The following is a 25,089-nucleotide window of genomic DNA, read 5'->3' on the forward strand; positions in this document are numbered from 1 at the left end:
ACTTTAAAAATTCTTGATTTGGTAATTTCCTTTGTTTCTTGATCACTTTTGTTTAAAAAATTTTTTTTCTTAGTCTTTTTAAAGAACTAAATTTGGTTTTGTTGGGTCCTATATTGTTAATTTGTTTTCTGTTTCACTGTTTGTGCATCTTATCTTTATTATTTATTTTCTTCTCTTGTATTTTGGTTTGATTTGCTGATATTTCCTAGCTTTTTTTAGATGGATTCTTTAAATAGTAATGTTTAGGCTTTCTTCTTTCCACAATGTGCATTTAAGTCCATAAATCTCACGTAGCACTGGTATGGCAAAATGTCCTTCTGTGATTGTGGATTTGTATATTTTTCATATAATTTTGTTAATATTTGCTCTCTATATTTTAAAGCTATATTTTGGGCATACAAAGATATAATATTGTGATAACTCCCCAATATGGTCAACTTTTATCATTGTGAAATACATGTTTATTTCCAGTGATGCTTCTTGCTTTAAAGTATTATTGTCTGACTTTAGTAAAACTACATATTCTTTTGTTTGTTTAATATTACACAGTATAACCTTTTATATCCTTTTACTTTCAACTTTTCTTATACTTAAAGTATGTTTATTGTAATCAGAAAATAGATCTATTTTCATCCAGACTGAAAATCTTCAACTTTAATATTATCACTGGTATTTTTGGATCTAGACTTATCAGCTTACTCTTTTTTTCCATTTTTCCCTTTTGCTCTTGTTTCCTTTTTCTTCTTTCTTGACCCATTATGAATTAATCAAACACATTTTAAAATATTTCTATTTTCCCTTATATTGACTATAGATTCTGATATTATTTTGGGAAGAGGAGGGATCAATTTCCTAGAGATTACACAATGGATCCTTGATTTATTGTATCCACCCTAAATTAATACTTTACTCTTTCAAGGTAGTAGAGATGGATACATAAATTATAGTATATTCAGATTACTGCTGCATACAGCAATTTGGATGAATCTCAAAATCATAATATTCAGCTAAGGAAGATATATACAAAAGAGTACATGCTTTATGATTCTATTTCTAAAAAATAATGCAATCTGCAAAATTAATTTATGGTGATAAAAATCAGGATAGTGGTTTCTTTGGGGGAAGCTGGCAGAAATGGGGCACAGAGAGAATCTCTTGGGTGCTGATGTTTTCTATATTTTTATCTGTGTGTTGGTTGCATGGTTGTACTATACCTATGTTATGAAAATTCGTTGAGGTATACACTTACATATGTACTCTTCTACAGATATATTTGCATATGTGCTATAGTAATATATATATTAATCTTTAATAAATATAAAATAAAAATCTAGTCTTAATAACATTCCTTGAGGCTAACTTCTGTAACTTGTCCAGACGGGGTGAATCACTCCTCTGTTCTCATAACACATTGCTCCTATGGCTTTCTGAGCACTCATATAGGTACTATACTGAAATGTGCACATTCATGCTTTATAATTAAATAATTCATTTTTTAAAGAGGATTCTGGGAAATGTAAGGGCATGATTCTTTAAGTGATCATAGTAGTCCATCTTGTAATCAACCCCGATATCAGAAAAAAAAGAAGTAATGTTCTCTTCAGTCTGCCTTAGGCTTGCTCTGGTGATCCTAGGGCAGGGACTGGCAAAACAGCCCATAAGGGACTTGGAGTGTCTTTCTTCAAGAAGATGAGACTTACTGTGTGACAGTCTAGTTCCTTAACCCTTTCTGCTTCTTTCTCCTTAGTCCTGGAATCCTGCTACAATTATCCTCTTTTTTTTTCTCTTCATTCTTTACCGACTACCAAGTAATCAATATGTGTGCTACCTGTGTAATTAAAACAGATTTCTTCTTGAAGAAAGAGTCCTCTACATCTTGGTTCAAGATGTAGCAATCTTCCAAAATACTGGGTCCTTGACTTGTCACTCGGAGTAGAATTTCTTCTCTTTAAACCCATAGGCAGAGTATTTCTACCCTTCTGGTTTAAAGAGTTGTTATAAATTCTGCATATGAATCCGTTACTGTACTACCTCTAGTGTAATGAGGGCTTCCACTGCTGAAATATTGTCTGCTGGTGCCTGACCCTGCAGACCTTTCACTCAATTGACAACATTTTTGTTTCTTCAATAGTTTCCATTTCTCTTGTGTAATAAGAGCTTATTGTTATTTTAAATAAATTTATTTTCTCCTCTTTTTCACACAAATTTCTTAAGTCTCTAATAGAAAACAACCCCTACTACCTTCAGATTTTATAGCAGCAGCCAAGTCTTCAGCCTTGGCCGGCAAGGCAGTGCAATGGCTTTAATTTTATTCAGGCATGTCTAATAATGACCATCACTTTCCAGCCAAGAAAAGTCCTACTGCTTTAGAAATTAGGTTTTCATGCAAATTCGGTTGAAAATATTGTTTAGTTTTCAGTTTCACAGAGAAGTTTCCCTGGCTTTCTCGGTGTAACGAAAACCAATAAACAAACAAAAACATTGCACAGAGTATTTTACATCTTCTGTTTGGATAAATAACTTTTTTCTCCAAATCACAACTCTAGTCTGGTCAACTTGTATGCCTTTCAACAGTAAATTTCAATATCATATATTCACAGTTAAGCAGTACTCTTGACTCATCTCTAGGGTGATGATTTTAATTCTAGATAAACTCTGCTTTCATTTTGAGGATAAATATTTCAATGAGTCAAAAATAAACCAGCACAATTTCTAGTTCCCTCCTGTCTGTCCAGAAAACAGCTACTATTTGTTCAACTAGTTATTCAAGCCAGAAACTTGGGAGTCATCCATGGCATTTTCTTCTTGATCCTCACACCTATTCCATCATTATTGGTGAAACTTGTTGATTCATTTTTAAACAGCTTATAAATTCATATTCTCAGCCACATTTTTAACATCACTACCCTATTCCTAGCCACAATCAGCTCTCACCAGTACTAAGACAATAGCCTCCTACTGGTCTACCCACACATCCTCCTCTATTCCAAGCAGTCTCTGTTTGAATAAAAATCCTTTGGCAATATAAAACTGATTGTATCAACCCATTTCTCCTAAAGACAAGATCAAAATCATGATTAAGGCCCTCATGACCCTGGCATATCTCTACCCCTTCAGTCTCCTTTCTGTCCAAGCACCACCTCACTGAATGCACCTCAGCCAAGCTTCTTCCTTCAGTTCCTAGAAAAGGCTATACTACTTCACTTAATCATCTTTCAGATTCCAAGGAAAGTTTGTTGACCATCCTGAGTATACCAAACTTCTCTACTTTTACAATTGTAGCAATTGCAGCATTAATAATTTAACATCTGCATGTCCGATTATACAGTCAACGTTCATCATCTCCCTTGAACAAAAACTAAATGCAGACAGAAACCTACTTTTTTTCTTCATGACTATTACAAGAACCTAGCACAAGATATGACACATTGTGTTAGCTTACTGATAATTTGTTGAATGAATGAATGAAAAACATCATCTGGCAACCCTAAATAAAGGCAATTATAGTCTCTACTATATTCTCTTAAAAGTCAATTCCCTATTTATTCACTTTCTCTTAAAAATTCTAAAGTCTCAGTATCTCACTAAGGTAAGTTCTTAAAAGTCAATTCCCTATTTATTCAATTCCCTATTTATTTCTTATACTTCTTGGTCATCTCTGTCTAATGTAAATTAATCATCTCCCAAGAGAAATCCTGTGCTTTAACCAAAGCAAATCCCACTAACCTTTCTTCTTTTCCAGGTTTCCCTTGTACTAACTATAAGGATAAGATGGGGATCTTTGGTTAGGAGATAATCCTTATAGAAATAAGTGAGGACTGTGAAATAATGGTTAACATCAGTACTTTACATGGACTGGCTCATTTAAACTTCAAAAGTACTCATTATGTAAGGCTTAACAATTAATGAAACACATTCTCATTTTACTGAGGAAAGATATGAGGCACCAAGGAGTTAGTAATTTGTCAAGATCAAGGATGATAAATGTTTGAGTGCCATCGGAACCTAGAAAGTCACTGTCTATTACTAAGCAGTGCACTATGTTCCCCCTAAAGCAACAAAATAATTCTCTGTGGCAGTGAGCCTGGAAAAGGCTGTGAAAACTCATGTATTGTGCTTGTCATACATACCCCCATGCAGTGTCTAGCATAAACTCTAGAAAAATCACCAATAAAATATCAGTAGAATGAACTAATGAATGAAAGAACTGATTAACCAATGAATCAGTCTGTCAAGTGGCACGATTTAAGGTCCTGAAGCAACAAAATGATGGATAAGAGGCATGTGTTAAGAAAAATTATTTGTAGAGGATATCCTTGAAAAAATACCAGTAACTAGACACATAATAATTTACAAAGGAAGTGGTAGGTCTTGGACTAGAATATAATCATGAAACTGATCGATACTTTTTATAAAATGTCTTGAATGTGAAGTTCTTTTTCTAATTTTTTCTTACTTCCAATTTACATATCTGTAGAAGGACAGATAAGGCACATGATGGGAAAGAGAAGGCAATTTATGTCGATAAATTGTTTAAATATATCATGGTTCAGATTAACAAAATTACTTTCCAAAAAAGGCCAGCTTCTGCCTTAATAGAAATTATTTCCCATTTAATATCCCATAGGGATTATACTAACTTCTTTCATTGTGGTTTTAGTGATAAGGAAGGAATTTAAACTATTTCCAAAGGGTCTTTTTCTTTTTTCATCTCTATTATTTCCCTTCTCTTCCGTAGACCACATTAAATTTAGACTCAAGTTTCCAAATGCTACTGAAGTAGACAGAATACTGTCCTCCTTCTTTCCTGCCAAAGATGTTCACATCCCAACCCTCAGAATCTATCAGTATGTTGCCTTACCTGGCAAAAGGTACTTTGCAAATGTGATTAAGTTAAGAATCCTTTGATGGGGAGACTATCCTGGATCATCTGAGTGAGTCCAATGTAATCACAAGGGTCCACATAAAGAGGGAGGCAGGGATGTCAGAGTCAGAGATAGTTCTGAAGATGGAGTAAGCGGCTATCAGTCAAAGAATGCACGATGCCTCGAGAAGTTGGAAAAGGCAAGGAAACAGATTCCTCGTTAGAGCCTCCAGAAAGAATGTAGCCCCTATGACACCTTGATTTTAAGAGTTCTGACCATCCATAAGATAATGAATTTGTATTGTTTCAAGCCACTATATTTCTGATAACTTGCTACCACAGCAATAGGAATGTAATATCTCTATAGCATTCCCGTAACTTTGTTTTTTCATTTTATGGTTGGCAAAGGAGGAAAGGATTAGCATTGATTCACCTAAAAGAGTCAATGATTTTGCTGAGGACAGAGACAATGAAAGTAATTCTCGGAATATTATAAAGTTAAAGATATCCAGTTTTGTTTTGTCTTTAGAGATGCTTTAACTGGCTTCAGTATAGTATCTTAGTTTTTGAAAACTGGATTATCCCTGGAGGAGTAAAAGATTGATAGTTGGAAAACGGAACGAGGCAATGTAGATGTAAAAACATGTAGACGTAGATTTAGATATGTGCTTAATCTATACTGTACCACTTTTTTATTCCATTGTTTAAGATTATCAGAGGGAAAAACTCCTGGGAGTTAATGATATAAATCTAAGCATATATCATTTTGATATAAACTTTACTACATAAAAGACATCTGGAATTACATTGTTCAAACCAAACTTTTCTAGCAAGTTAGAAGCAATGGCTACATTTTCTCTGTGTTAATTACTCCCTTTTATCCATAGCCTAACCTATAATTTACATTTCAAATTGTGTATTTTAGACTGTAGTACAGTCTTTCATTAATTTACTCATAATCTAAAGCATAACTTCTCCACTGTATCCAATCAATACATGTTTATCTTTTCCTATTTATTGTATATCTATGCTATCTATCTGCTGGTCAGAAGCTTTTCAAGGCTAATTGAGTTTATTTTTAAATAATAGTGGAAAAATTCATATCTTGGTATAATCTTATATTCAAATACAACAGACTGGGAAAAACACTATATTCTTTATATATTATTACTGATGCTATGTAAATAAACCAGGAATAATTCCAAAGTATCTTCTGTCTGTACTTCTTAAATGATGTGTGATTCACAAGTTTTAGTCCTCAAAGTAATTTAAGGAAAAAAGCCTTCTGGCTGCCAGACATTCCTCTCACCTCTGTTACACTTACTTAGGGAGAATTCTCACAATCCAAAGTTTTGCTTTCCCAGTAGCTGCAAAGTGCAAACTGACAGGCTGTGATCTCACTAGATGATGCCAAAAGAATCTGTTATTTCTGCCTGATTACATGAAAGCATAGTTCTGATGAGTGCTTCGAGTCACAGGCCTAGGTAAGACCTCCAGAATCTAGAATCTAAAAGAAGGAGCCATTTAAAATGTCCACTTAAAGTGTCATAGATAAATGAGTTTCCCCTCATCTCAGTAACTTCTTGGCCTTGCCACCGTTTTTTTCAGTTAAAGACTGTATCTTTGTGTCTGAATTAAATTCTTCTTACATTAAGGATGACCATTAAAGATCAGTGAAAACAGAGAATTGGTGACTATCCTTTCTTTTACATACTTGTCCTTCCATCAGTCATCACTTTGTAGTTGAACTTCATCATGTCAAACAGTTCATTTAAGTGGTGACTATCACTGACTCTTGTAATTCATTCCACAGTCTTGCAATTTCACATTGTCTCATTAGGTTCAGTTCCAATCCGTTTCATGATCAGGCTGTAATTTGTTCGTCTTCCATTTACTTCATTATAGGCAATAATTTAAGAAACACTCTTAAAGAATTGTCAAATGGAGGGAAATTCAGCAGATTTTAGAGTTACTCTGCCTTTGGGTATACTCTAGATAGATGGTAACATTCCAGAAACAATTTGGCCTTGTTCTCAAGTAGCCTCAGACAAGTGTTGTAATTTCTATGGTTCCTATAGTCAAGAGGTTTGAAGGAGCCTAATTAATCACTATTCCCATCTTTGAGAACTTAACCAATTTAAGTCAGACAAGGAGGCATTAAGTATTAAAATAGGCTCAGAATTTTTACCAGTAAAGCTGGATTGAAGAGTATGGGGGTGGTGTCTTTCTACCTTTATTTTTAATCCTAGAATTTGAGACCCCCAAGTCTCTGACCTGTATGTCTTATTGCACATAGATAAGATGGACCTAAAAGACGTTCTATTTCTTTAGCTCACTCCATCAAATTCACAAGAGCAAGCATTAGCTTTACCCAGATACAGTTCTCTACAAAAGGAAAACAGAGAATTGGGTTCATGCTGCCTAAATTATAATGCTTGGGTCCTAACATTATGGTTATGTGATTCCATGGTGGGCAGACTCTTAAATCAGAATGCTCACTTCTTCAACCATGGGGGGAACTCAGTGCTGGAACAGGTGGGAAAGGAGGATGGGATGAAGTGTTCCTTCCTGGGAAATGGAGTGAAAGTAACTTCATAGAAAAATGAACATGGAGAAATAACTCCCTGCACTCAGGAAAAATACCCTGCCTTGCCAGGTGTATGACACCCTGACTTCCAAGTATTTCTATGGAGCTGTTTAGAACTTGGCTCAGCAGAGGTGACTTTAAATCTCAAACTGCTACCTTCAACTAGAACACTGGTTAAGTATCTTAAGTGTCTAAAACTCTGTTTCTTCATCTGGCATAGGGCAATAATATCAATACCTACTTCATAGGGTTGATGTGAATATTAAATGAGAAATTATATGTAAAACACCATATAAAGTGCCTGACCTATAGAAAGAACCCACCAGAATGATAGCTGTAACAGTCACTGTAATTAGTATGCTATTCTCAAATGAATATCTTCTTTTTAAACTGACTTTGCTTATATATTCACATTCATATCAATGGCGCCTATTCACTTATTGAAATCTGTATTTAACTTTAACCCAGGGTCAGCAAATGCAGCCTATAGGACAAATTCATGCTCAAATTTCCCTCTTTTTTCCTTACAAACAAACCTGTATTGGAATACAGACACATTTATTAATTTACATATTGAATATGATTGCTTTTGAGCAACAATAGCACAGTTAAGTGGTTGGGACAGATGCCAGACACCATCCTCCTCACAAAACCTAATATTTACTTTTGGACCCTTTCCAAAAAACATTTGGCAATCACTCCTAACCTCTGCACAGGAATGTGTGAAACATCAAAATGGGTCCAACTTGGGTAAGAAACATGTATGGCAATTAAAAATTAGATAGACCATTGATACTTTTGAAAAAGTTAATGACTAAAAATGTCAAAATGTTTCTGATTTGGGTTTACAAGGCAGTCAGACTTTGAAAACTTTGCTGGGATGAGTTTGAAATAATACTGTTTGGCTCCTCCAACCAGACACAAATAGGCATGTTTTTGTTTTATATTATTGTTTATTAATAAAATGTTTTAAAGTAAATTAGTCATTTTCACCTTTACTAATTCTCTTTCCTTATTCGCAATTGTCATTCTTTTTCTGATAATTGAAGGTAAATACTAACTTCTTTATTTTTCATCTTTATCAATAATGAACTACTGTGAGGGTACAATTTTTTTTTCAATCCAGCTTTTCTGTATCCCCTAGGGGTCTTCAGTTATAGTCTCCTTTTCATTATTTTTTAGGTTATAATTTTATTGTTCTGTTTCCTTTGATTCAAGAGTTGGGTGTGTTTCTAGTTTCCAAATAATTATGATACATTTAAAATTCTTTCTAGGTTTATTATATTATGAGAATGTAATATGTAAACATTTTACTTCTTGGACTTAAGATATTCATTTTAGCTACATACATGATTACTTTTTGTAAAATTTCCATAGATATACACTAAAGATTGTTCTCTACCTTTGAGTTTACACCCCCTCCCACTTATAACCATAGTTATGTAATCAGATATACTGATTGGATTATTCAGTATATACACACACACATATATATATGAGTATATATATATATCTTTACTTGTTTTTTGTCTACTGTCTTAATCCAATTCCAAAATAGGCGTATTAAAGTCTTCCCATCACTCACACTAAAAGAAAAAAACCGCATAATATGACCTTATTTATGCATATGTAAATTATCCTTAGATATGTGTGAACTTTCTCATTCCCAGGTGTTACTGACATTCTAATTTCCATCATTATCTCATTTTATTTCTACCAAATCAGGCTATCATCTCAAACCTTTCTATTTTTAAATTTGATATATGAATGAATATGTCTATAGACTGGCCCTGTAAATATTTGGTAAATTCCTTAGATCCAAGAATAGAATATCTTCTTTTTTGTTTTTTTTTTTTTAGTGGAAGTACTGGTGATTGAAACCAGGATCTTGCACATGCTAAGCACTGTGCTCTACCACTGAGCTATACACCGCCACCAAGAATAGCTTTTTTAGCATGACTATTTTTCAGCTCAGTAAAGAAGAAACACCAACATCCCTCTGACTCTACTTGCTTTGAGTCAGTGCCCAGCCTCATGCTAGCTGCCTAATCTTTGAGTCTTGTCCTGGATGTATTAGATTTCGTTTCCAAGGTGTGATTCCACTATAGGACACTAGGTGGGACTAAAATCTCATCTAATGCTCATAAGTCCCACTGCTGTAGGTTTTCTCCCAAATCATCTCTGATTTATGTTATTTCATACTGAGCTATTTTCTTGATCCTCATATACAGATCACAATCCAAAGTGTGTTTGTTTTTGTGCACACAGTCTTTAAAAATTTCTTTGAAAAATTAGAGAAGAGAAAGAAATTCAAGGCATTTAATTGTGTTGACTGCATTATAGTCTATTCTATATAAACCAAAAAGATAAAAGAAAAAAAAGCTGTATGCCTATAGAGAAAACAATGTTAAAGGAAAGAAATTTTTCATTAAGCCATGGAAAGCACTAGCCCAACAGCTGGCTTCTCGATGCTTCTCTGAAGATAGAACGTAAACTAGAACAACTGCTTTATTTAGATTGGTTGCTAAACCAGGTGAAATATATCTGACACTTCAAAATCTATCTCACAAAATCAAACATGGAAGAAACAAAACTTTTAAAAGTCAATTTAAGTATCTAGATATATGGAAAGTCCAAGTGTTTTGACAAATATAACAGGTTTTATGTTGGTGAAATGAAGTTGGTTATATTTTTCTCAGCTGTTTCTTTAAGGAAGACTAATCCAATTGTCCTCTGAGAGAAGAAGTGAGAAGCTACAATGGCAACAGTTGTAAAAAATACTACTCTATGAAGCCCCAATTGTAATCTAGTAACTCATACCTTTTGTTTATTATTATTTTATTTGGGGGGGGGTAATTGGGTTTTTATTTATTTATTTTTAATGGAGGTACTGCGGATAAAACCCAGGACCTTGTACTTGCTAGGAACACGCTCTGCCACTGAGCTATACTCTCCCCCATAACTTCTGAATTGAAGTTTTGGTAGGTTTAGATGCCCAGTTCAAAATAACTTTTAAAAGATGAGCATTGAGGTGTGACCTGACCAATAAAATATAAGGAAGTAAAATTAAGAAGTGGCTGAATACACAATCGATGTATAATTAACTTAAGTGTCTAAGACTTAAGGACAAATCCCTCATTCACCTAGAATATTCAGTCCAGAAATATCCAGTGAGCTGAGATTAAAGTCTTAGATATACACTATTCACTCACCTCTGTATGTGGCAACTGGTAGAACTGTGTATTCATATCAGAAATCTTAGAATTATCCTTGTACAATATTCAATTTTACGAATTGATCTGCAGTCCACTTATTCTTCCCATTATGGCTCTTTTCAGGAAATTTAACACTCTCCTTTGGTGGTCTCAGTAATCTTTTCAAAAAAATTCTTTCTCAAGGAAAAAAAAAATTGCTTTGAGCGCTAATATGCATACATGGTTCTGCCATATTTATTAAATGGTTCTTGAAGTATTTGATTCTTGGTTGAAGGTAGAAGATACCCAAATTGGTTTGAAGGGAGTTGTTATCTTCAGAAGTCTTTTTGAAATCACTCTTCTTGATAAGATCTCCTTTTTGGGATTTATCTAAATTTTCAAAAAGCTGTCCAGACACTGTTACATAAGGAGCTAGACTAATCTTCTTACAGTCTCTGATTCTATGTTTGATATCAGATTCAGCTTCCTTCTCTTTTTCCTCTTCATGAGTGGAATTAGTATACAACTCATGGAGTTTATGATTGGAACAGTAAATGGATCAAACTGATCTATTTTCCAAAAATCAATAATCCCAGAAATGCAAGTTGTTTTAGGATGAACACTAAAAGGGCTCTTTAGTCAATGATTGATTCCTTTGCTAGCAATGATATGCAGCTGTGGAAAACTGCTGGGTTTTTCTGTACCGTGATCTCTCACTCAAGCCAGGGTCCACATTTGTCGTTTTTGATGTTATTCTGACATCTGCTGGCTACCTTCTTCAAATGCTCCCAACAATGAAGTGAACTGTGATGATTTTTGGATCTTTGTTGAAGTTTACCATGAATTGTTTCAGAAACAAGGGCTAAAATATTATCCCAGCTTTCTTTATTTTCAAGAAAATCTTGATCAATCAACATGTATTCTTCCATGTATTTTTAAAATCACATTTATAGATTTTCTGACAAAAGGGTAAATGTTTTCACTTAGGTTAACTTCATTTGTAATGTGTTGACCGCCCTTAACAAGCCTCAACTCCTCAACTATCCCAGACGGTACTACTGAGGACAATTCTGACTCATCAGAGACTCAGCAATGAACACCTCTCCTTCTAGAATGTACCCAGAGATAGTCTGCTGGTGCAGAGGCCCAACTCAGATCGGCTGATAGGACTGTGGGAGTTCCCATCCGTGACTGCAGAGCCCTCAAGGCAGTACCAGCACAAGGTCCTGCTGCAGGAACTGCAGAGTTGGATCCCCCGCGGCCACCCGCCTCCAGCACCTGGGGCAGGTGTTCCGAGTGTACGAGGGCCAGCAGCCAGAGAACTGCAAGGATTCTAAAAGATCCCAGGTGTCACTTTGTACAGATGGAAAAAGCCCAGCCCAGGCCAGCAAGTCCTGGATAGTTTCTTTCAGCCCCACATCTCCGCTGATGTACCCTAGCCTCAACAGTGCTTCCCAGTGATGCTTCTGGAAGCCCCCACCCCCGAGAAGCCTGTTTAATAAAGTGCTTATTTTTGTATATATATAAAAAATACCCAGAGACGATGCTTAAATCCGAAGTCCTCCTTCAGTGCTCCGTTCGATGAGGCGTATGGCCATTGTCATGAGAGTCCGGCACTTAGAACACACGTCTACATCTCCTCTTCCAGATCACTCTGCTTGTCGGAGGATTGGTAGCGAAAGTAAATACCATCTTTCAATGTGAATGAAAATTCTCGGTGTCGGAGGTAATTCTTTATCACTCAGCTGTAGTCGAGTCAGCTACAGCACTGGGCGTTCGGAAAGAGCCTCTGGTAATAAATCTTAAGCAGCTCAGGCAGCTGGGCGGGGTCAAACGTCTCCACTGAGCGCGGAACTCCTCCGCGGTGGGAGGGGCACAAGAATTGGCGGGAACTTTGAACGGCAGCCGCGGCCACTGCGCAGGCGCGTCGTGGCCTCGGCAGGCAGCCTGCTGCTGCCAGGAGAACTATCGCTCGGCTCTGGAGGCGGCTTGGGGCCTGGAGGCTCTGCCCGGTCTGCGCCCGTCTGCCTTGACGGTGGGTCCATCCTCAGGTGGACAGAAGGAGGCCGCGCCCATTCCAGAAAGAAGTTCTTCTGCGGGAAGGTGAGCCCCTGAGCGTGTTGACAGTTGGCAGCCAGGTGAAGAGATACTTAGGGCCAGGTGTGTGGGAGGGGCAGGGAGCTTACGTGTCTTCTCCAGGCGCGCCCCTCTTCTCGAATCTTCACCGTGTTCACTAACCGGAAGCTCCCAGAGTGATTTTTAATACACTACAGATTGTTAGCTGCAAAAGCCTATGTATGCCTGAGGAAGAGCGGGTTGAAATAAAAGGAAATATCAAGGTTTTTGCCCTCACTGCTCAGATGTAACTGCTGCCAGGAGTCTGAGCTCTATAGAGTATAATTAACTTTAGATGGAGTTCAGAATTTACTTATTAGTCTCCAAATCTTCATGGCCAAGATGGTTTACAAATTGGCCAAAATAACATATAGTTTTTCTCTCTGGGTAAAATTTTAGTCGATTCTCTCAGACCTAGGAATCTAAATTTTGCAAGTGAGAAAAAGAAGCCAGTCAGTTGGTACTTGACTCTCTCTCATTCCTGGGCATATATGTGGAGAAAACTCTAATTCAAAAAGATGCACCCCAATGTTCATAGCAGCACTATTAACAATAGCCAAGACATGGAAGCAACCTAAACCTAACCAGCAGATGACTGGATAAGGAAGCTGTGGTATATTTATACAATGCAATACTACCCAGTCATAAAAAAGAGTGAAATAATGTTATTTGCAACAACATGGATGGACTTCGAGATACCATATTAAGTGAAGTCAGACAGAGAAAGGCAATATCACATGATATCATTTGTATGTGGACTCTTAGAAAAAGGACACAAATGAATTTATTTACAAACTAGAAATAGACTCACAGAGGTAGAAAGCAAATTATGGTTACCAAAGGGGAAAGATGGGGTGAGGGATAAATTAGAGGAGTTTGGAATTAACATATACATAACACTATGTATCAAATAGATAAACAACAAGGACATACTATATAGCACATGAATACAGCATATTCAATATGTTGCAATAACCTACAGTGGAAAAGAATCTGAAAAAGAATATATACGTGTGTGTGTGTGTATGTGTGTGTGTATATATATATATATATATATATATATAATTAATCTTATATTAGCACAGCTTACAAACACCATACTAGCGACACTACTCATACTAATTGTATTCTGACTCCCCCAATACACACACACACACACATAGATACATATATATAACTGAATCATTTTGCTGTGTACCTGAAACTAACACAGCATTGTAAATCAAATATACTTCAATTAAAAAAAATAAAACAATGCAAAAAGTTAGCATTACGTTTTTGAGAGCAAATCTGTTTTAAGAATACTTTTCCCTATCCTAAGACCACAAATATATACTCCTATATTTTCTTTTAAAATAGGTCTTTATTAGTCCAGAATGTATTTTGTTTTAAGTCCTAGTGAAAAAAAAAATTTGCTGAAAAGGCCATGGAAGGGCTTGGGTACCATGGAAGATAGAATATATTAAAGTACTCTATATTTCAGGAAGATAGAGATAATGTTAATTAAAAAAAAAAAAAAAAAAGAAGAAGAAGAAGAAAGGAGAGGTAGCAACCAGAAAAAAAAATTGAGCGATGTGTGAATTTAAACCCATCAAAGGAAATTTGATCTGTCAAGTGGAGGCCAGGACAGGAAAAATGAAAAAGTATAAATAAAGAAACATAAAGAAACTTGGACAAAATTTGTATTAATCAGGTCTGGCTCTCATAACAAAATATCATAGACTGGGTGGCTTAAACGACAGGGATTTATGTCTCACATTTCTGAAGGTTGGGAAGTCCACTGTGAAGATTCAGTTCCCTAGTAAGAACTCTCTTCCTGGGTTACAGAAGGCTACCTTCTCACTGTTCTCACATGGTGGAGAGAGGAAGCAAGTTCTCTGGTGTCTTTTCTTATAAGGGCCCTAATCATAAGGCTCACCCCTTCATGACCTCATTGAAATCTGTCTCCATCTCCAGTTGCCATCCATTGGCAGTTAGGACTTCAACATCTGAATTTTGGAAGGACAGAATTCAATCCATACCATTCTACTCCTGACCCCACAAATTTATACCATTCTTGTATTCAGAATATATTCATGTCATTCCAGTAGCACCAAGCCTTAAATCTTTCGAGAATTAATTCTTAACTCAAAGTCCAAGGTCTCATCTAAATAGCAAAATCAGATATGAGTGTTATTCAAGGTATGACTCATCTGAGGCAAAATTCCTCTCCAGCTGTGAATTTGTGAAACCAGACGAGCTATGTGTTTCCAAAATACGGTGGTGGGACAGGTGTAGTATAGACATCTCCATTCCAAAAGGGAGAAATAGGAAAGAAGGAAGGGGTGACAAATCACAAGCAGGTCAAAAGGTAGCAAGGTAAATTCTGTCAGGTTGTAAGTCTCCAGAATAATCCTCTTTTGTTTGATGCTCTGCCTTCTGGACCCATTGAGGCAATAGTCTTGCTCCTGCAGTTCTGCAGGGCAGGGGTCATTCCCTTAAAAACTCTGTCAGGTGCAGGTCATTTCCTTAAGGCTCTTCTGGGTGACCTAGCCCCACAGCTTCAGTTGGAGGCCATATAGTCTGTTGAAACTGAAGTGGTGGCCTTAATGATCTCTGAATTATCTTCAGGGTCATTCTTTTTTTTTTTTTAATTGAGATATAATTGATATACAACATTATATTACTTATAGATGTACAACATGATTTGATATTTGTATATATTGTGAAATGACCACCACAATAAGTCTAGTTAATCTTCATCATATGCAGTTACATTTTTTTTCTTGTATGAGAACATTTAAGATTTACTCTCTTACCAACTTTCAAATATGCAATACAGTATTATTAACTATAGTCACCATACTGTATATTACATCCCCATGACTTATTTATTTTATAACTGGAAGTTTGTACCTTCTGACCATGTTCACCCACTTCGTCCACTCCCTCTGCCCCTCCCCAGTCTCTGGCAACCACCAATCTGTTCTTCTCTGTATCTATAAGCTTGTTTTTTCCCCCCAGAGTCATTCTTCCCTTTTTGTGAAGAATAGTGCAGGTTTGCAGCTGAACAGCTTTTTTAATCCTGTCCTGTAGAATCTAAGTCCAATAGACTTTCTTTATTACATCGTGTCTTGATCTTCTTCAATTCAAACTGGCAGTGTTTCTGCTTATATAGTTCCATAATCTCTTTATTAAGTGATAGTCCAGCATATCCTTGGTGTTGTCTTCTGAATATACTTTCTCATTTTTTGAAATATGGACAGGCTAAGAATTCTCCAAATCTTTAAAGTATTGTCCCTTTTTGCTTAACAATTCCTTCTTTAATTCATTTATTTGAATTTTACTATAAGCAGCTGGAGGAAACAAGCTGTTCCTTTAACATTTTGCTTAGAAATGTCCTCAGCTAAATATTCAGTTTCATCACTTGCAAGCTATACCTTCTAAAGAACACAAGTACAGAAATGTAATTCACCCAAGTTCTTTGCCACTTTATAGCAAGTATTACCTTTCCCCTGGTTTCTAATAACATGTTCCTTGTTTCCATCTGAGACCTGAAAATGGCCTTTACTGTTCATATTTCTGCCAATATTCTGCTTATGATTATGTATTTTCTAAGAAGATGGAAGATTTCTCTCCAGCTCCTTTCTTTTTTTCCCCTGAGTTCTCCAGAATCATTCGTGTACCTCAAACTAAAACTCCAATGGGAAAAAAATGGACAAATGAAAGAGACAAACTGCCATAGATCAGACTTCTGCACAACTTAACAGTATACAAGGAAACTCTCTTAATTATAATCATATAAATGCAAATTAAAGCAGTGAGAAATCACTTTACTCATATTAGAAAGATTATATTTCAAAAGGATGGAACATCAAGTGTTGGTGAATGTATATGGAGTGCTTTCACTCACAGTGGAAAGTAATCTGGAAAGTAATTTTTTTCTAAATTAATTATTAATCCTACTCTATGATCATATTATCTCTATGATATGTATCATATAGAAATTCTCAGAAACATCCATACATAGATAAAGACAAGGATACTGATTGTGGTTTCGTTTATGGTGATAGAGTTAGTGGCAACTTCAGTGTCCATCACTAAGACATGTAATGAGTATTTACAAGTGGTGGATTTTTACTAAAATTCACTATGAAATATTAAGAATAAACGAACATGTTCCAGCAACACTAAAATACCTCTAATCATAGGTTTGGATAAGAGAAGTAGAAAACGGACTGAGATTTATACCATATAGGTAAATTGGAAATATCCACAAAACACATTACGTATTTTATAATGTTATATTTAAGGGCATAGATCAAGCATGTTAGCTATGGGATGAGGGGAATAAAAACAGTGATTACAAAAGAATGGCAAAAATTAAATGAGAAAGATGACAGGCAAACATAGATTTTAGCAATGTGCTTCTTAATTCAAAAGTGTGATTAACTTCTTTCAAACTGAGCTCCACTAGAAAAACTAAGGGGGAAAAAAGGAAGAAGAAAAAAAACATAGTATTTGGTGTTTACTACTTGGAGTTCTGAATTTTTTTTACTGAATACTTTGTTTATAAAAGGAACACATTGAACATTTTAACTCACTGGGCCTGACAGGAAGAAGAGAGTTCCCGCTGATATATTTCTAAATGCAAAGTTCTTTTTCATGACTGATTCTTGTACTTTTATTGTTACTATTGTTTATTACTGCACTACTACCATTATGTCACTACAATGCATTGAAATAGTGATTAATTCTTATTTATCCTGCTTGTTGTTCCATGTGTAATTTCCAATTGAAGATTCATGTTTCTCAGTTGTACTAGAATATTCTTAGCCTTACCTCTTTGGGTATCGCTTCTCTAGTACTTCCTCATTGTCTTTCCTGTACATTCTTATGAGAGATATTTTAGATCCTGTGACTAAATCTGTCATTTAACATCTGACTCTGAACTTCTTTTTTGTGCTTTTATTCTTTACTGGCTCTTCTATGTGCATTCTTGACAGTAACAAGAAAACACTCTAAACCTTTTTTTTGACTGTGTCCCTTTTCAGCCTAAACATTCTCTTAATATTAATTTTTAAATTTCACTCATTACATTTTTAATACCTGATATTTGGAACTAGTGGTTTTTCATATTTTCCTACTCTTGTGTTGCCTGGTTTCCTTTCTTCTATGCCTTTGAGAATCTGCAGCGTACTTATTTTAAGCTCATCTTAGATATATTATTTTGTACTGTATCTGCAGTGACATTCTCCTGAATTTTGATTTTTAAAACTATTGCTATCAGAATCTTTTCCTCATTTGTTTTGGAATTTTGGTTTGCAGGCCTGTCTATGATGGCATTTGCCTCCCCTATCCCCTCTCTATGCTCCTATTTCCCTTGTCTGTAGTTTTGTGTGTCTTAATTTGGCCCTTATAGTACTGTGTATATAACCAGATCTTATATTATCAATTTATCACTTTAATCTTCTGGGGATATTGGGAAACTTCAGATTAAGTCATGGCATAGCAAGCAGCTCGGTACCTGTTCTCAGAGGGAAGATTTTTCTATTTTGTCCTCATGTCTTTAGATAAGCCTCTTTACATGTTATTTCCTTGGGAAGAGTTACAGCCTTTCTTTGCCCCCGCCTTGTAGGCCTGGATTCAAATAGTGAGCCCTGATTTAGTCTCTGCTTCTATGAGGCATTTTAAATTTCTGCTTCTCCCTGTCTACTCTGCCTGCTGCTGGAGGCAAAGGCCAGTGGATCTGAAGTTTCAGCCCTGCTTTCTGCTCTTCAAATCTGATTCCATTTTTGGTTCTATAGATGTTTATCTTATTTTTGAGGATTGTTACACTTAAACCTTTTTTCTTTCCAGATTTTCTCTGTAATTGAAATTTGTTTAATATACTGAGGCTGTCTCAAAGAGTAAACTGGTCTCAGTCTTCTTTTTCATTAAAAACAAAACAAAAAATAGCTGTAAGAAAAGAGACTCCTTTAAAGTCATTTAAAAGAAATTCTTTTCTGAAATAAAGTCTTAAAATATATAACTATATTCTAACCTCTATTTAAAAATTTTTCAGAAGTGATGTTTTAAACATTATTTTCCTAAATTCATGCAAATTATTTTTAATCTGCTAGTTACTAGTCAAGACTTTTAAAGTTTTAAATGACATAATTAATAGCCTTTTGTCTTTTGATGACATGCTAACAAAACATAATTGCAAATAGTATTGCTTAAGAGACTCATTTTAGTAGCTTAGTTGAATTTATTTTCATATATTTATTTTGTAAAAATCAAACTTTGGGATTCAATATATTTTACCTGAGTCATTATTTGGGGCCAGTCTCTTCATTGGAAAGTGCAATTTCATACCAAAACTTGTTAAAAGGTAAAATTTTGAAAGTGCACTTAAAGTAATGTAGTACTTATAATTTTGCATGAATATTTTGATGACAGAGAGAAATCTACTTTAATATTAATAAGAAACATCTACTCAAATGTGTAGTAGCTACTTGAGTGTGGGTTTTTACCATAATACTATAAAAATATTCATTTCTATGAATCATCTTTTTCAGATATCTATTTGTCATAAAGGTATTTATTTACTCATTTGTGCCTCATATGTTTAGAAAATACTAAGTACATATTTTTTTCAACAAATAAGTTGCCAACTTAATTTTCTTAAAATATAACAATGTTGAAATTAAAGAGATTGAAAATATATCATTTTACTCCCTATAAGGCAGAAGTAAAATAAATTTCTGTATTAAATTACTGCATTTGAGTGATTTTAGTCTTCTTTTATTCTTGAGCAATTAGCTAGTTTTGACTTCATATGTCCTTTAATCCCAACTTCATTCACTTTAATAATTTAACAAGTTTATAATTACAAATATTTGAAGCCATCTTCAGTAGTCTTTAGCTTAGTTTTTTTAATCTACCATTACACTGGAAGAACAGCTCAGTCAAAAACTGGATACATGAAAACAAACCTGACCAAATTTACATAAATTAAGTATGAAAAGAACATGGATTCTGGAGTCAGAGAGAGCTGAATTTGTATTCTGGCTTCACCACTTAGTGCTTCTGTGACCTTAGGAAAGTAATTTAAGTCTCAGTTTCATCATCTGTGAAATGCTGGAAACAGCACATAACTCCCAGGTTTGTTGGAGGATAAAATGAGATAATGTAAAACCATTGGCCCAACACCTGTCCCTTATCAGGGACTCTGTCAGTGATGGTTCTCTCAAATATGAGAGTCCTAAATTATTGATTCCTTGGAACCAAAGTATCTAAACAAACTAATGTCTTAAAATATATATATATATAAAATATATATAGTTTTTTTTAAAATCAGTAACCATTTTTTGAATACTTATTTTGAGGTGTGTAGTGTCCTATTTGTTGGCAGTGCAAACATGAGCTTGCATTCTACTCTGGTGAGGAAGAACATTTATAATTATCCTAATTTTCCTAATTTCAAATGGAATTTAGTTAGAGGAGCAAGAACCTAGATCTATAAAATAATCAGACACTAAGAAAGCCACTATTCCTATTTCCTGTGCTCTGTTTCTCTTTTTGAGTCATATTTTCTCTCATCCCTTCTTCTTTTTGTGAGTCAGCTTCTTTCATCTTTCTTTTTGCATATAAGATTTCTTTGTTCAAGTTGCTCCTGGTAGCTCAGTGACAGTCACATAAGACTCTTTCAGTACAGAGACTGCATCTTTTAATCTCTCTGGGTAAAGACTCCATATTCTTTGGAGACGCATTCCAATTGACCCAGTTTTGGTTGACTGTCCACCTAGTCCAGTTGGCTGTGGCAGGTGGAAAGGTCATGGAGTAGGCTGCTTACTCCAAAGAAGCTGAGAGAAGCCAGGATCTAAGGGTGTGGTCTGTAGAGACTGGAATAGGTTAGTTTCTATTCACTGGTAAATATTTAAGAGAAGGTATTTCTAAAAAAAAAAAAAAAAAAAAAAAAAAAAAAAAAAAAAAAGCTTTAAAAAAAAGCTGGCATAGGCTGACTGAAATAAGATCACCATATCATATCTGACTTCATCTAAATTTTCCCACATCAAGATATCTTACTACAATGCAGTGACAAAAAATATTTATGAGAGTTGAAGAAACTGTTATATGAAACCAAGAATCCCCTGGCTTTTGGTATCTTGATAAAATGTTATAATTGTATAAAATTTCTTAGACACCTTTATAACCTGTATTTATTTGTGAGCTCATTTGCTTCAATCACCTTGCTGATGTGAACAAGGACACAAAACATTTTAGCTTCATTCTACTCCATTGATACAAATTGTTCCCCAAACCCCAGTCAGATAAAATCTATTGATCTAAAAGATGAATAGGTGAGGCTCTGTGTGTATGTATATTTAAATATACATGTTTTTTCAACAGTATTTGAAAAAGGATTTATGGTAGCTCATTCAATATTGCATCAAAAATATTGCTTTACTAGAAGAGTGATTCAAACACCATGCCCTACTAGAAGTGGATAAGGGGCATCTCTCTACATTATACACAAAAAAATCAATAGTATTATCTGGGATTTACATATAGGAAAAAAGAATTTGTGACATATAAGGACAAAGAGTAAGTCAGACAGAAGTAGAAACATAATTTGGATGTTTAACACCAATTCTTAACACTAATTCTGTAGTGAGGACAGTGAAATGGGGATGCTAAAGGGGATGGAAGAAACATTACTTTAAATCTAGGGAGTTAGAGTATATTACACTGCTGAGCTTAAAGAATTGGACTGCTTCTAGGGCCATGTCATATTTGTGATTTTCCAAGGTGGATGAAAATCTGGGCCTAACAAAACAGTCTTGCTGAAACGGTGTAGACACTATTCCAAAAAGCAGAAAGTGATACAGAATAACAGAGCAATGGTTGCTGACTATTTTTTATACCTTCATTGTTGATTTATTGGACTTAGTTTCTATGGCTTGGGAGAATTAATTTTATTGGTGTTCCCTGTTAATGTTTTTCCTTCTATTTTTAGTGCATTATTTGTAGACAACATCACAGGATAGCAGTTTGCAAATAGGGTGTTAAAAAGCATAGAGAACTTAATTTGATTTACTGTTGAGATTTATTACCTTGAAAAAAGAGACATAGGAAAGAACTTTATTGTACAACAAATTGAATGAGACTGAAGGTTGAGCTGTTAGAATATAAATTAATTGATTAATATACAATCTTATTGTAACAAACATTATGATGCTATTTATGTTCATCTCCCTTAAAAATAGATAATTTCTGCTTGCGTATGGTGCCTACAAATTGAAAATACAGTAAAAACATTGTTATACTTTTTCATAAATATGAATAAATTTTGTTCCTCATATTTAAAAGAATATTTCACTTGTAAGGACTGAACTGTGGCTTTGACAGGCAGTCAAATTAAACTCATATCACTGAGACAGAATGATCTTCCCATCCATTCATAATTGTGACATCTAGTTTTACTCCTCGCTATATATAACGTGTGGGCATCTAATTCAGCTTTCTAGAAAGTTAAATTTAACAATATTTATGTTGTTTTATATGTGACTTTGAGTATTTCACTTAAAATGTATAAATTTGCTATTATCCTATACTCAAAATCTTAGGCATAATTCACGAGAGTTAAAACTTAAAATGAGGTACACAAAGAGCAATGCAAGTGAGTTTTAAGTTATCTTTCAATTAGATTTAAGCTGAAGCTCTTTGACCACACTTCAACTGGTGCTATATTGTTATTTTTAAGACATTACTGGAATTTGCTCTATTTGAAAATATGAAGACTTTCTGCTAAAATTTGAAACGAGCAAAGGCCATGCAGAAAAATTATCTTTTTACTGCAGGACTGCTATACACTTAAGGGCTATTAATTTTAAATGGGTATAAAACAGTATGACAACTATTATATTTATAAAACATTAAGCCTGATTCCTTTCCAAAAGGGTTTCACCAGTTGCCTGTTTCTGAGATTTTAAATGTAAATTATTCAATAGCTTGTTATTTTTTGTATTTTTTTGTGATTATATACTATAAATATGGATGGTTTCAAAATAAAACAAACTCACAGTGGACTATGGCCTCCAACCAAGATAGAGTGGATTAACAGGATTTATACTTTCATATGACAACAACAAATATGAAAATATATATATATATATACATATATATATATATATTTATTTCAATTATAAGATACTAGGCAATACAGGACAGTGATCTCTGAGCCCTGAGAGAGCCTTGAGAGAGAGGGAGGAAAAAAATTTAGGCCTTAGCTCATTGCCTGAGACTTTCCAGGATGCAGCAGAGGAAGGGGGAACCCATGGAGGAGACTACTGAACTTCTTGAATTGAGAAGATGGAGCTCAGTACCTAGGAAGGCCAAGGTGTTGATACGTCACAAGCCATAGTTCTGAAGAGGGAGGAGCTACACAGAGTACCTTGGAGATTTTCAGAGGGCCTCATTCAGGTGTTAAGTAAGTAGAAACTACCTGAGGCCAGGAAAAGATTCATCTGAAGAGAGCAGAGGGAACAATCTGGAAAGCTCACACAGGGCCTGGAAAAGTTGGTCTTCCTACTATCCAAAAAACCTTATTGTCTAGGTCACTGAGTATGGCCTTAGGAGCAGGATATTGCTTAAACAGTAAGGAAAAATTACCCTAGATTATTTCTTCTTTGCTCCCAGATAAGACATTTTAAAGGTATGTCTTGAAAAGATTAGAATTCCTAAGAATTTTCTGGAAAAACTCAAGAATATATAGGGGAATACAAGTATATAGAGTATCCAAAAAGATAAAATTTGTCTGGCATCCAGTTAAAAATTACCAGGCCTGTGAAAGAAAACACAACTATGACTCATAATGAAGACAAACAAACAAACAAACAAACAAAACATACCCAGAACTAACAAATGATAGAAACTGTAACAAGCATATTACAAAGATTATTAGAACTACATTCCATATGTTCAATAAGCTGGAAAAAATTGAGTAAGTGAAGTAGTGATATAGAATATGTAAAAAGGCACCTAAGAAAATTTCTGTAAGTGAAAAAAAAAATTCTTATGTGAAAAATACAATAGAAACTATCCAAAATGAAAATCAAAGAAAAAAATGACTTCAAAACCATGAACAAAGGAGCAAATAGCTGTGGGACAAATTTGAGACTTAATATATGCAATTGAATCTCAAAGCAGAGAAGTGAGTAGAAAACATATTTGAAACATAATGGTCAAGATTTTTCTAAATTTGGTAATAATTTTAAACCAACAAATCCAAGAAACTCAACCTAATTGAAGTACAAGAAAGCTTAAGAAAAGTATACCAAATATTTATACAATGGAATACTACTCAGCCATAAAAACTGACAACATAACGCCATTTGCAGCAACATGGATGCTCCTGGAGAATGCCATTCTAAGTGAAGTAAGCCAGAAAGAGAAAGAAAAATACCATATGAGGTTGCTCATATGTGGAATCTAAAAAAAAACAAAAACAAAAACAAACAAACAAACCATAAATACAAAACAGAAACAGACTCGTAGACATAGAATACAAACTTGTGGTTGCCAAGGGGGCGGAGGGTGGGAAGGGATAGACGGGATTTCAAAATTGTAGAATAGATAAACAAGATTATACTGTATAGCACAGGGAAATATACACAAGATCTTATGGTAGCTCACAGAGAAAAAAATGTGACAATGAATATATATATGTTCATGTATAACTGAAAAATTGTGCTCTACAGTGGAATTTGACACAACATTGTAAAATGATTATAAATCAGTAAAAAATGTTATATTGTTGTTCAAAAAAAAAAGAAAATTATACCAAGACACATTATAATCAGTGTCCAATATTACTCTGGATTATTAAATCATCTATTGGGACAGTTCAATGCCATCTTGGTCAAGGGAAAAATATCTTTTAAATCATGATTCCTATGTTAGTCCTTCAATTCAGTTCAGAAAGTTTTCAAGAAGACTGTTGGGTAATGAGTAATTCAAAAATAAAGGGTCAGTGGGGATTCCTCATTTTGGCACATGCTGTCATTTTTTTCCACTTAACTTGTTAGCACTTACAATGGAAAGACTTCTTTTCACTTTCTACTTCAAGAACTCTGATCGACAATTGCTTTCCCATCCTAATCTCTCCTACCCTTTTCCAGCTCTGTTTTTATCCTAATTTTTTTTAAATTGAAGTATAGTTGATTTAAATGCTGTGTTAGTTTCAGGTAACAGCAAAGTGATTCTGTTATATGTGTGTGTGTGTATATGCATATACATATATATATATTGTTTTTCATATTATTTTCCTTATTAAAGGTTATTACAAGATATTGAATTTAGTTCTG

At 34.6% G+C, this 25,089-nt stretch overlaps 1 pseudogene; it reads right to left on the reverse strand.

Moving 5' to 3' along the window:
- LOC102511552 overlaps window positions 1-17,631 on the reverse strand; it is a 36,363-nt pseudogene extending 18,732 nt beyond the window's left edge.
- Window positions 17,632-25,089: the final 7,458 nt, after the last annotated feature.

Source organism: Camelus ferus, chromosome 5, assembly GCF_009834535.1.
Source record: "Camelus ferus isolate YT-003-E chromosome 5, BCGSAC_Cfer_1.0, whole genome shotgun sequence".
Lineage (NCBI taxonomy): Eukaryota > Metazoa > Chordata > Mammalia > Artiodactyla > Camelidae > Camelus > Camelus ferus.